Here is a 10274-nt window from a genome sequence, read left to right as displayed (position 1 = left end):
TTCTTCTGCTCAATTCACTTGACATGCAGAAGTGCAGAAAAGAAAACAAATATTCAGTTCTCATAAACACTGTTACATACATATCTGAGCATTGTCTGCATGAAGGGGAAGTTCTCTGAGGCCTGAAGTAAAGTGAGAGTGGGCAGCTAGTGAGATAAACAAGACCCACAGCTTGTTTATCTCAGCCCAGATGCCAGAGACCAAGCTCAGGGTGAGAGCTTCATTTTTAAGAGTTGCACATTTAAGTGGCAAAAGGTGAAACCTGGGGCCTGCCACAAGTAGATAACTGAACTGGAGCCCCTTATAAAGCTAGACTCCCAAAGGACCACACCCACTAGAAAAGAGCTAGCTAATGAAAAACTCTTTCCTACGGAAGCATGATACGGAGAATTTGTGACCACAGGATTTGCTCTCACACTTTATATAGCAAAAAGAATTGGAAACTGAGAACTGAAAGTTGACTCAAGATGAGCATACCCCTAGGTGTCTAGCAGAATTGTCTACCAAACCTGCCTCAAGGATTTCTCTCCAGGTTCCAATTAACATGAACTCACGACTGAGTTCATAAAACATGTAAGAGAAAAAGGTACCCTGGACAAGAGTCAACATAAACAATAATCAACAGAAGCAAGCAAAAAAGTCTTTAGATATTTGATTTCTCAAATATAGATTATATCAAATGTTTAATATAGTTAATGTTTAATATGTTCAAGGAAATAAAATAATTAAAATATGTGATAGAGCCTTCTGGGTTAAGGTGGCAGATTGAATATGTATATCTAATTTTGTTCCCTTCTAAAACCCAAATCATACCCTAGAATCCTTAAAAACCTAAGGAACAAGCAGCACCACCTACTTCTGAAGCTGAAGGCTGAGAGTTGGGGAGGGGAAAGAAGGCCATAAAAAAGGAGGATTGTGTGAAACCTGTTTGAAAATCAATTGGTTTCTGGGTTTCCAACAACTCCCCCACACCACTGGATAGCTGCTCTTCACCAACCTTGAGAAAGTCTCCAAGTTTATTCTCTGCCTAAGTTAAAGGGTCTCTGAACTGAAGGATTCCAGGTACAGTTGAGGACCTGAGAACTTTACCAAAAGTATATAGTTTATCTACTACATGCATGTAATACTGAGACCTTCAGCCTCCTTCTGCCAGTTCCCAGCACCACCCCCCAAGAACACTGGAAGCCAGACTCTTATCTAACAGATAGGAGATTCATAGATGTTAGAGGGTGGGGGGAGAACCTAACCTATTCAGAGTAAAATCTAAAGAAAATGACAGCAAGTGTCCCACAGCAAACGATTCTCCTGCATCATCCATGAGTGGAGCTCGAGGTCAGTAAGTTCCCTTTTCCTCACATGCTCCGAGCTTCCAATTCATTTTTCGCTCCCTTACCATAAATCATGAGCAAGCAATCAAGGACTACCAGATATTGAAGGAAAACTTTAAAATGGAAGAAAGAGTAAAAAGTAAACAAAAATAATTTAGAGGAAATGTAGTCTCTTCAGGGAAAACCAATGTAAAATTTTAAAGCTATCATTAATATCCTTACAGAAATAAAAGAATCTATTGACTACATGAAAGGAAAGGAGGCTCTAACAAGAAATTGAAAGACCTCTGAGTAAAATTTTGCAAAACTTTATATATTGGAAGAATAAGAGTTAATAACAAATTAGACTGCCCTTAGATTGTCATTTTTTTCATTGAAGAATTTTTAAATTGTATTGATTCTTAAAACCCAAGATAAATAGACTCATTTCCATTCCATAGATGAAGAGTGATCAGGAAGTCTGGGAAAGATCAGAAAGTTGATGGAGTAACCATAAGTCCCAATTTACCTTGGACAGCTGCCAGAGTAGTATACAGACAACCTACTGCTGGGGCACCCCAGTGCTAACAGGGATGATCACCAGAGTTCCCACCCAAAAACAGCCCCTGTGCCTTCAGTGAGGTTTGAAGCTCTCTTCCCTTTGAAGGACATTGACTTTATAATCATAAGATTTTGATCTTTCATATCGTTGCCCTTTATAAATTATTAGCTAAACAATGAAAAGTGCAGTCTCAAATTATAAAAATCTGAAGGAAAACTCAAATTCAAAACATGTTATCTCAAAAGAACTAATATAAACCTCTAAAGAACAACTATCACAGCCTTCCTTTATGCCGTATGCAGGTGGAAGCCACGTGACCTGAAAACTATGACGATATCACTGCTCTGTCATTGCACACTACAAACCACGTTCCCATCATTAGGGTCAAGATGTCATAGAAATATTCTCTGTCTGAACTTTCTTCCTTGGCTCACTAATGAAGGAAAAAAAGAAGACAGAGAAAAGGCAAGAGGGAGTAGAACATTTTATAAAAGTTGTGCAGTTCTCATTCATTTTTTAAATCAGAAGAACTGACTTAGATTCCTTGATCAAAATAACCCTGGACAGTAAACAGAGAATTTATTATTGTTCCCAATTTACAGACGAGAAAGCTGAGATTCAAAGACTTAATGACTTTCCCCAAATCACGCAACTAATATACGAGAAAGTTAAAATACTCCACCAATTTTGATCCTAGATATGGCATTTCGACTAAACTCTGCTATCACTTTTGTGAGTCATAAAACAAAAATGAGAATTTGGGAGACCTGGTCACTGTCAAGAGTCACCAGCAAGACTATTCAAAGTCCTTTGCAGCAATGTCACTAGCATCATTGAGTTATGAGTTCTTAGGCAAATCAACAGAGCTCTGTGGATTCAGTTTCTCTGTTCAGCAATTATTATAAAAATATTAGCTAACATCTTTTTTAAAACATGAATATCATTATGCAAATAGGAGGATATATTATATAGTGTTTGTCAATTAAAATCACTAATTAGATGTCTATAATCCTATTTCAGTGTAACAGACAATTTGAATGTTGTTCCATTTGGACATAAAAGGCTCTCATATTCTTTTCTTCTATCAGATAGATTTTTCATTCTGTCAGAGTTGGCCTGCTCATCCTCCCTCAGGACAGGACCATTCTGAAAAGAGATTCTTAGCATAACTGATATCCTAGGATGTGCATTGTACCTTGGGGGAGAAGGAATTTTTCTTGGGCGAGCTCAACAGACTTGCCTCCTTACTATGTCCATGCTGGAGTTGCTTACACAATTCTTTGTTTCAGCATCTGTTAGAAAATCATATCCCCGTTCTTACATACAACCTCATCAAGACCCATTCGAACAAGACAGAAAAAGCGATACTGTCACCTTTTGAAGAATCTGTGCAGTGGAACATCAACAACATGAAAAGAATTCAGCTTGTATCTTCCTTCAGGCAATTAACTTGAAAGGCAGCAGTTATAATTAACAGATACTACAGCCAGTCCTGGGTTCATTCTGAGCAGTTTCCAAAATCAGCGCTTACTCCTCTATAATGACACAAAATAGTGTTTTTCCCTTGGCACAGTACACTGTCGTTACTGTTTTTACCTCTTGACCAACCCTGAAAGTTTTCTCATCCCTTTTTCTGGTAACAGACCCGACTAGTCCTAATCTACCTTCTATTTCACCCCCTCCCCAATCGGTGATGGGTCCAGGATATGAGTGTGTGATACCCATATCCTGTACAGACAACCTTGTGATGACAATCTCTTTGCAATTAAGTCGTTAAATGGGATCTCCGCAGCCTGGAGTTCTTGTGGCCATCTTTCTTGGCTATATGGGGGAAAGTTATCTATAGATAGAGGAAGCGAGCAACACAAATGTGTTAGTCTTCTTGGGCTGCTATAACAAAATATCATGGACCGGCTCAAACATGGGTGGCTCAAACAACAGACATTTATTTCTCTCAGTTCTGGAGGCTGGGAAGTCCAAGGTCAAGAGAGAAGCTACTTCTCTTGGCCTATAGACGGCTGCCATCCCACTATACTCATATGGCCTCTTCTTTGTGAGTGCAGCGGGCAGGGGAACACACATGCACGCACACATGCTCTGGTGTCTCTTCTTATAGGGATATTAATGCTATGATGATCAGGCCCCACCCTTATGACCTTATTTAACCTTAGTTACTTCCTCAGAGGTTCCAACTCCACACATATTCAGTCCATAACAACACGTGAAATCAGATTCTAACAGAGAAGAGAGACAGTCGCATAGCTAGGCTTCACGTCCATGACTCCAGGTCCCACGGCTAAAACTCTTTCAGTTCATCTTTCAAGTTTGTGTACCATCCTGGCGGTTTTCCCAGCCATATAAGTGGATCCTTCATTTTAAACTCAAGCTTTATTTAGTTGGGTTTCTGTTGGTGGCAACTAAAATATTTCCAATTAATATATTGGATATATTGACAGAATATAGAATCTCAAAACAAGGAATATGAGCATACTGGCTTCACTGAAAGAATGTCATCATGCGTCAGGAAAAGAGTAGATTGGCCAAGAAAAGTATTACTTGCACAGATATACAGATTCCATCAATTCTGACACCCACCCCTCATACTGGGAAAGAACCAGGAGCACGCCGATTGCCTTGCCTGCACCTAAAAGTCTTTCTATGGGAAACTCTAGGGTTCCAAGTGTTGACAGAATTCATGAGAGGAGGCCAAGCAGGCCTCAGAACAATAGCATTTTTTATTCTCCTGCTAGAGAATGCTGGGCCTTGACACAGAACCTTTCACCCCAGTCTCTGTAAGCTGAGTCTAAATTCAATTACTGTGAAATTAACTAAGCATTAAACAAAAAATCCCAACCTGGTAGTCGTCACTGCTAATTAACTGGTTCCCACTCGCTGCTGCTGCCTGCCTTTCAGCGATGGGCTGACAAGGAGAGCTGTCAAGTGCTTGCCCATGGGGTGGGCTTGAGTGGCTGTGACTTGATTCGAACTGACAGGGCACAGCAAGCTAATATCAGAGCCCTCTTTAGGCGACCCTTGTGACACTGGAGGGGAACTCACAGAATGAGTAAGACAGTGGATACACGGACTGGCCTAGACGCAGTACAGGGACAGAGTGGGCTGGGATCAAAAAGAAGGGTGATGGCCTTGAAAGAAAGTCAGGTGTAGAGTGGTTAATCAGTGGTGAATGGATTATAATTCAGCACTATGCTGGCATCATCTCGATAAATTCATGATTGATCAGTAAATACTGCAGGAACTCAGTAAATATTAGTTAAATGGATGGATAAATTCCATAAAATGAAAGGAACATCCTTTCATTTTCATTGCTCAGCTTTTTTTTAAGAGCTTCTGAAATCCTCTCTGCTCCAAGAAACTAATTTGCTTAACGCCTATTGAGAAAAATATTTCTTGCCAAACTCTGAACATACCAGTCCCAGGCTCCCCACTCCTCATCTCATATAAAGTGGAAGGGCCTATTTACTGCCTTATTTAAACAGATGTGTATGTGTCTGTCTCTGCTCATCAGATATAACAGCGCAGTGGCCACATCTGCAAAATTTATTAAGTACAGTAACCACTTGCAACAAGGGACACAGGCAAAAAAAAAAGAGGTCTGGCTCAGGCAGTGTTCTGTGGAGGGCTTTTGCTCATTCAGGCTGTAGGGAACTCCACTTATTATCTGGGTCCACCTAGCCTGAGATAACTATCTTTAACTGCACCACTGCGATCCTTTTAATTTGAGCTTCCTAAAGACACATCAAAAGATTTGTTAAGAAGAACTAAACTAAAACTAAAGAAGGAAATCTGAATGTTTTGTTAAACAGTTAAGAATCTACAAACATTGTACAGAGAAAACTACTAGGAAAATCTTGTGTTAAATAGTAAACCTTCCACAAAATGAGTGTCACAAAAGCCCTCTTTTGGGCACCATGCAATGATAATGGAAAGGACTGTAGAATTCTCCCAGGCCCTTGCCACGAGAGAACAAATTCAGCATCCTGTCCCCACCCATCACTCATTGCTAAAAAAAAAAAAACAACAAAATAGTAAACACCTAATAGCTACAACCTATATTATTCGAGGGAATATCCCTGGGGCTGTGAGTTTTCACTTCAGGGAGAATTAAGTATTTAACTCTTTCATGTCCTCTGCTATGACAATAATACAAGCTGAACAAAAACTTTCTGACGAGGTTGGGGATGATGTAAAGCCAGCATCATAAATTGAAACCATCAGAAGTGGGTGTGTTCAACTTACCATTTCCTCTCCTTTTGTTCCTTTCCTCCCAAATCAAAAATCAAACACCTCATCGATTACTGATGACTAAATGTATGGTGCTAGCAGGTGGCAACAGCCAGTGCCTTTGCTGTTTGCAAGTCTGAAGTGATACTAGGTGACAACCAAAAAGTCTATAGAAGTACTTCAAGGGCCACATTTGAAGGCTGAAGCCAGCCTGGTTTTCTGAAACTAGCTGAAGTAGCAAGCAGGAAATATCTATGGTAACAAGAGTTCCAGCAACTCTGTGCAAACTTCTATTGACTTCAGAAGTGTGGGCTTCAGGCCTCCCCTGCTCAGAGCTGCCTGATAGCGAGCTCTTCAATGTTTAACAAATCCATGCTAGTCTCAAGGACTTGAATGGCTCCCCAAGTTCTCAAACCTGCCTTCTTGCGCAGGGGCCATGCTATTCTTCTCTATATCATTCCAATTTTACTTTATGTGATGCCGAAGCAAGCACTCAAACCTGCCTTCTTAAAGCGGGACAGTGGTCCCAGCCATCAGCAGTTTTGGAAATTAACTTGTAGCCCAGATGTGTTTCTTTTGATCCGCAAGTATTCTTAAATTGAGTGCCAACATGTAAATATCAGATTTCACTATATCTCTTACATTTAATGACATACCCAGCTTCTCTTGAAAATTTAGACATCTGGAAACACTAGTTCTATAGTTCTCCCTGGCCACAGCAGCCACCTGCTGAGGGAGCAAGGATTCTCTATGTCACCAGTCTCCACCTCTCATTGCCTCATTCTGGACAAGCTCACCTATTCACTTTGCCTGCCAGCCTCCAGCAAGTACTGGAGTTTGTGGCTCCAACTGATAAATTTCTTTGCACCAAAATCTTTGAGAGCCAAGATCAAAATATAGGTTCCCAAAGGTGAGAAAGAAAAAACTGCAGGGATTCTCTGCTAAAAGCCTCATTGCTATCTCCTTATCATTGATTAGGTCATCTGTCCTATCCCATAATACTCAGACCTAGCTCAGTGGGTACTTAAAAATATTAAATAACATCTGTAGATGTAAACTACCCACTCAAGTGCCTACCATATAATAGAAATAGATACTAAATGAGCATTAGTGTCCTTCTCCTTCTCAAGAGGTGGGCCTGGGTCTCTAGTACACTAGAAGGTTTTTCATCTTTGCCACTTTGCCCATCAAGGAGAGTGATATGTATGAATTAATCTCTAAAACCAATGGCTAGCTCTACTCCACAACATTTTATTATCATATGTTCTCATTCCTTGGCCCCACGTTTCTTCTCATTTCTCACTATGCGTCTTTTTGTTTTTCCTCTACTGCTTTTAGCATGGTACACTCTCTGATGCCCTCTGCTATTATGCAACTAGGGATTACAAACTCAAATTCCTTCAGGGTTCAAATAAGTCATATAAATGTGTGAAATCATTGAGTTTAAGACAACAGCAAGACTTCAGATCAATAGTCATCTGGAGCTGGCCACAGCCTAAAGTCATTCACGTGCAAAAAAAAAAAAAGAAAGAAGGAAGGAAGGAAGGAAGGAAGGAAGGAAGGAAGGAAGGAAGGAAGGAAGGAAGGAAGGAAGGAAGGAAGGAAGGAAGACTGGCTATTATGAATGAACCAACTGGCCACCATTTTACAAAGAGTATTTAAACATTCAAATGTAAAAATTTGCATTTCAATCAAGACTACACTGGTTGATTTACAAGCTTTTTGATTTGTACATCCTGATCAGCAAACTATATTTAACATGAACCTCATTATATGTATATACTTATTTATAAATTATATTCATTTACCACTGTGCTAAGAACTTTGAACAAATATTCAAAACAAATACAAGGAACCCAAATGTCATGGACACTGATGCACCACTCATAGTCCCCTCTCAGAACTGAAAAAAAAATCCCCCAGCTGCTGGAGAAAGGCTCCTTGCCCAAGGGCAGCCTTCATCCATGACCGGTCATTTATAAAACTATAAAGGGCCACCCCATCCCACTCAGCAACTCGGGATAACTGTCTTTCCCAAGTTCAGGGCTCCCTGTGAGTCAGCTGAGTTATTTGTTGCGCCTGTACCACAGTCCAGCCTCTCCCTCTTGTCTTCCCCAGTCCTTCTTTCTTCACTTCCTCTACAGGAATTAACCATGAGAGCACTTCCTAATATATTCCTTGTGTGTTAAACTATCTCAAAGTCTTGTTTCCTAGAACTAAATGGCATAAGAAGTTCTACTATTTTCTCTTCCCACCACAGTGGACTATCTTACAAACTCCTTGTATTATTCTCATCCCATTTTGGAGAACAATGGTCTAAGTCAGTGCTGCCCAATAGCATGTTCGGGAATGATGAAAATGTTCAGTATGGCAACCACTAGGCACACATGGCTATTGACAACTCGAATGTGGTGAGCACAGCTGAAAAAGTGAACTTCTTAAATTATTTAATTGTAGTTAATTTTAAATAGCCACATGTGACTAGGAGCAACCAGTATAGGTATAAGCTATTTGTGTACCAGGTGGACAGATTGAAGGGTCCGGACCTGTTATTACTCCTTTTTTCATTTTGAAGAAGTGAATGAGCAGCAATGAATAAATATATATGCAGGGAGCCGTTTAATTTATTCACCATAAGTTGTTTAAAAAAAAAAAAATCACTTCATCCTCACATCAGATGAAATATTCAGTAGCATCCCTCGACAGCTCCTTTGCACTAGAGACATTAACTGTCTTTGTGAGTTAGCCCGGGCAGGTGCTCAAGGGCCAGAGACAAGGCCTGCCATCTGCTTCCATTTGATCGGTTCAGTTCCGATGTTAAATGAACATCCCACGATCAGTCAGTTTTCTTCCCACAAATGCTAAGCTTCCATTTAAGACATCTTACCAAGAATCAGCAGTTCCCACCCTGGAAAATGCTAATAAAGCTGCCCAGACATTTTCTCATCAGTGACAGTGGGATAACTTGGTGGGTTACTGGGGCATACTTGGAAACAAGGGGAAACCCTTGCATTTCTGGAATCCGAACCAGATTGCTTGATGATGAGAAAGGAGATTCACCTAAGTAAGGCACTCCTGGAGAAAATAGTTCCATTTCTGTGAGACACTTCCTTGTCACTCTCTCTACAGCCCCTCCCTTGTGTTTGAAATAATTTCCCGGAAAGTGATTATCAGAAGCAAATGGGAGCTACACTCAGACCTGGAAGAGAATAGATCCCACCGTGCCCTGGGAGCATGTGGAGTGGTGTGAGGTGTTAATGCATTATCTACTCCTCTGGAGGGAGGTTAAAGTTTGGGCTAGAATAACAAGTGAAAATGAGGTTGGTGGCCTGGTTGTTGCCCCTTGTGGACATTTATCCACAGTATAGAAGCCTCACCCAGCTGGAGGTCTCAGCTCATCAAAGTATCGAGACAAGAGGAAAAGGGGGGTTAGGAGCCCAGAGTGCTTTAGAAGTGGAACACTGACTTGCTTTCTCTTAAAATGGCAATTAAGCTATGCTTGAGTAAAAATGTCTCTTCTAGGCAGCAAGCTATATACAAACTTTGCACTTTTTCTCAAAAAGACCTTGCCTCTGATGTTTCTTGCCTCCATGCAGGATGGCCCTTAGTCTATAATGCTCTCCCTCCCTTCTCCCTTGGGCCAATTCTAACTTGCTAACCAAAATTCAATTCCTCTAACGCTTTCATTCAACAAACAGTCCTTGTGTACCTTCCATGTGTCGGGCCATGCTTCATCCAACAAACATTTCTTGGATTTGGTCATGAAACAAAAGAGATACAGTTCCTGCCCGCATGGAGATGATAATCACAATGCTTTAAACCAAAAACCACTGTAAAGGAGGAGAGTAGAATGCAATGAGAAGAAGGCACAGAGAAGACCTGAGAGAGTCCAGGGGTACAAAGAAGTTTGTTTAGGAAAGAGAGTTTAAGCAGATGCTTACTCAGCCCCAATTTCCCTAATTCAATGTTCAATCCACCCCAGCATTGATCAGTATACTGTGCAAACCCTTCTAGTAACACTGTTGTATCAGATTTGCCAGTGCTATGGTTATCTAGTCCCTTCTTCTGTGTTGCAATTGTGCTGTCATGTGGCTGTCCACAAACATTCCATGTCTTCTTCCTTTCAGGGCATATTCTAGCACTGGACTTTGCAGTCTCCCTTA

General features: G+C 40.7%; 1 non-coding gene across 1 annotated transcript; it reads right to left on the bottom strand.

Moving 5' to 3' along the window:
* Nucleotides 1–6494: 6494 nt before the first annotated feature.
* Nucleotides 6495–6604, bottom strand: LOC120598730 (U6 spliceosomal RNA). Its single transcript, XR_005651741.1, has one exon. It is a non-coding gene; the product is annotated as a U6 spliceosomal RNA (small nuclear RNA).
* Between the last annotated feature and the right edge of the window lie 3670 nt (nt 6605–10274).

This window comes from Pteropus medius, unplaced genomic scaffold (assembly GCF_902729225.1).
Source record: "Pteropus medius unplaced genomic scaffold, Ma_sr-lr_union100, whole genome shotgun sequence".
NCBI lineage: Eukaryota > Metazoa > Chordata > Mammalia > Chiroptera > Pteropodidae > Pteropus > Pteropus medius.
Note: the sequence above shows the minus strand (reverse complement) of the source record. Positions and strands in the feature narration are given on the sequence as shown.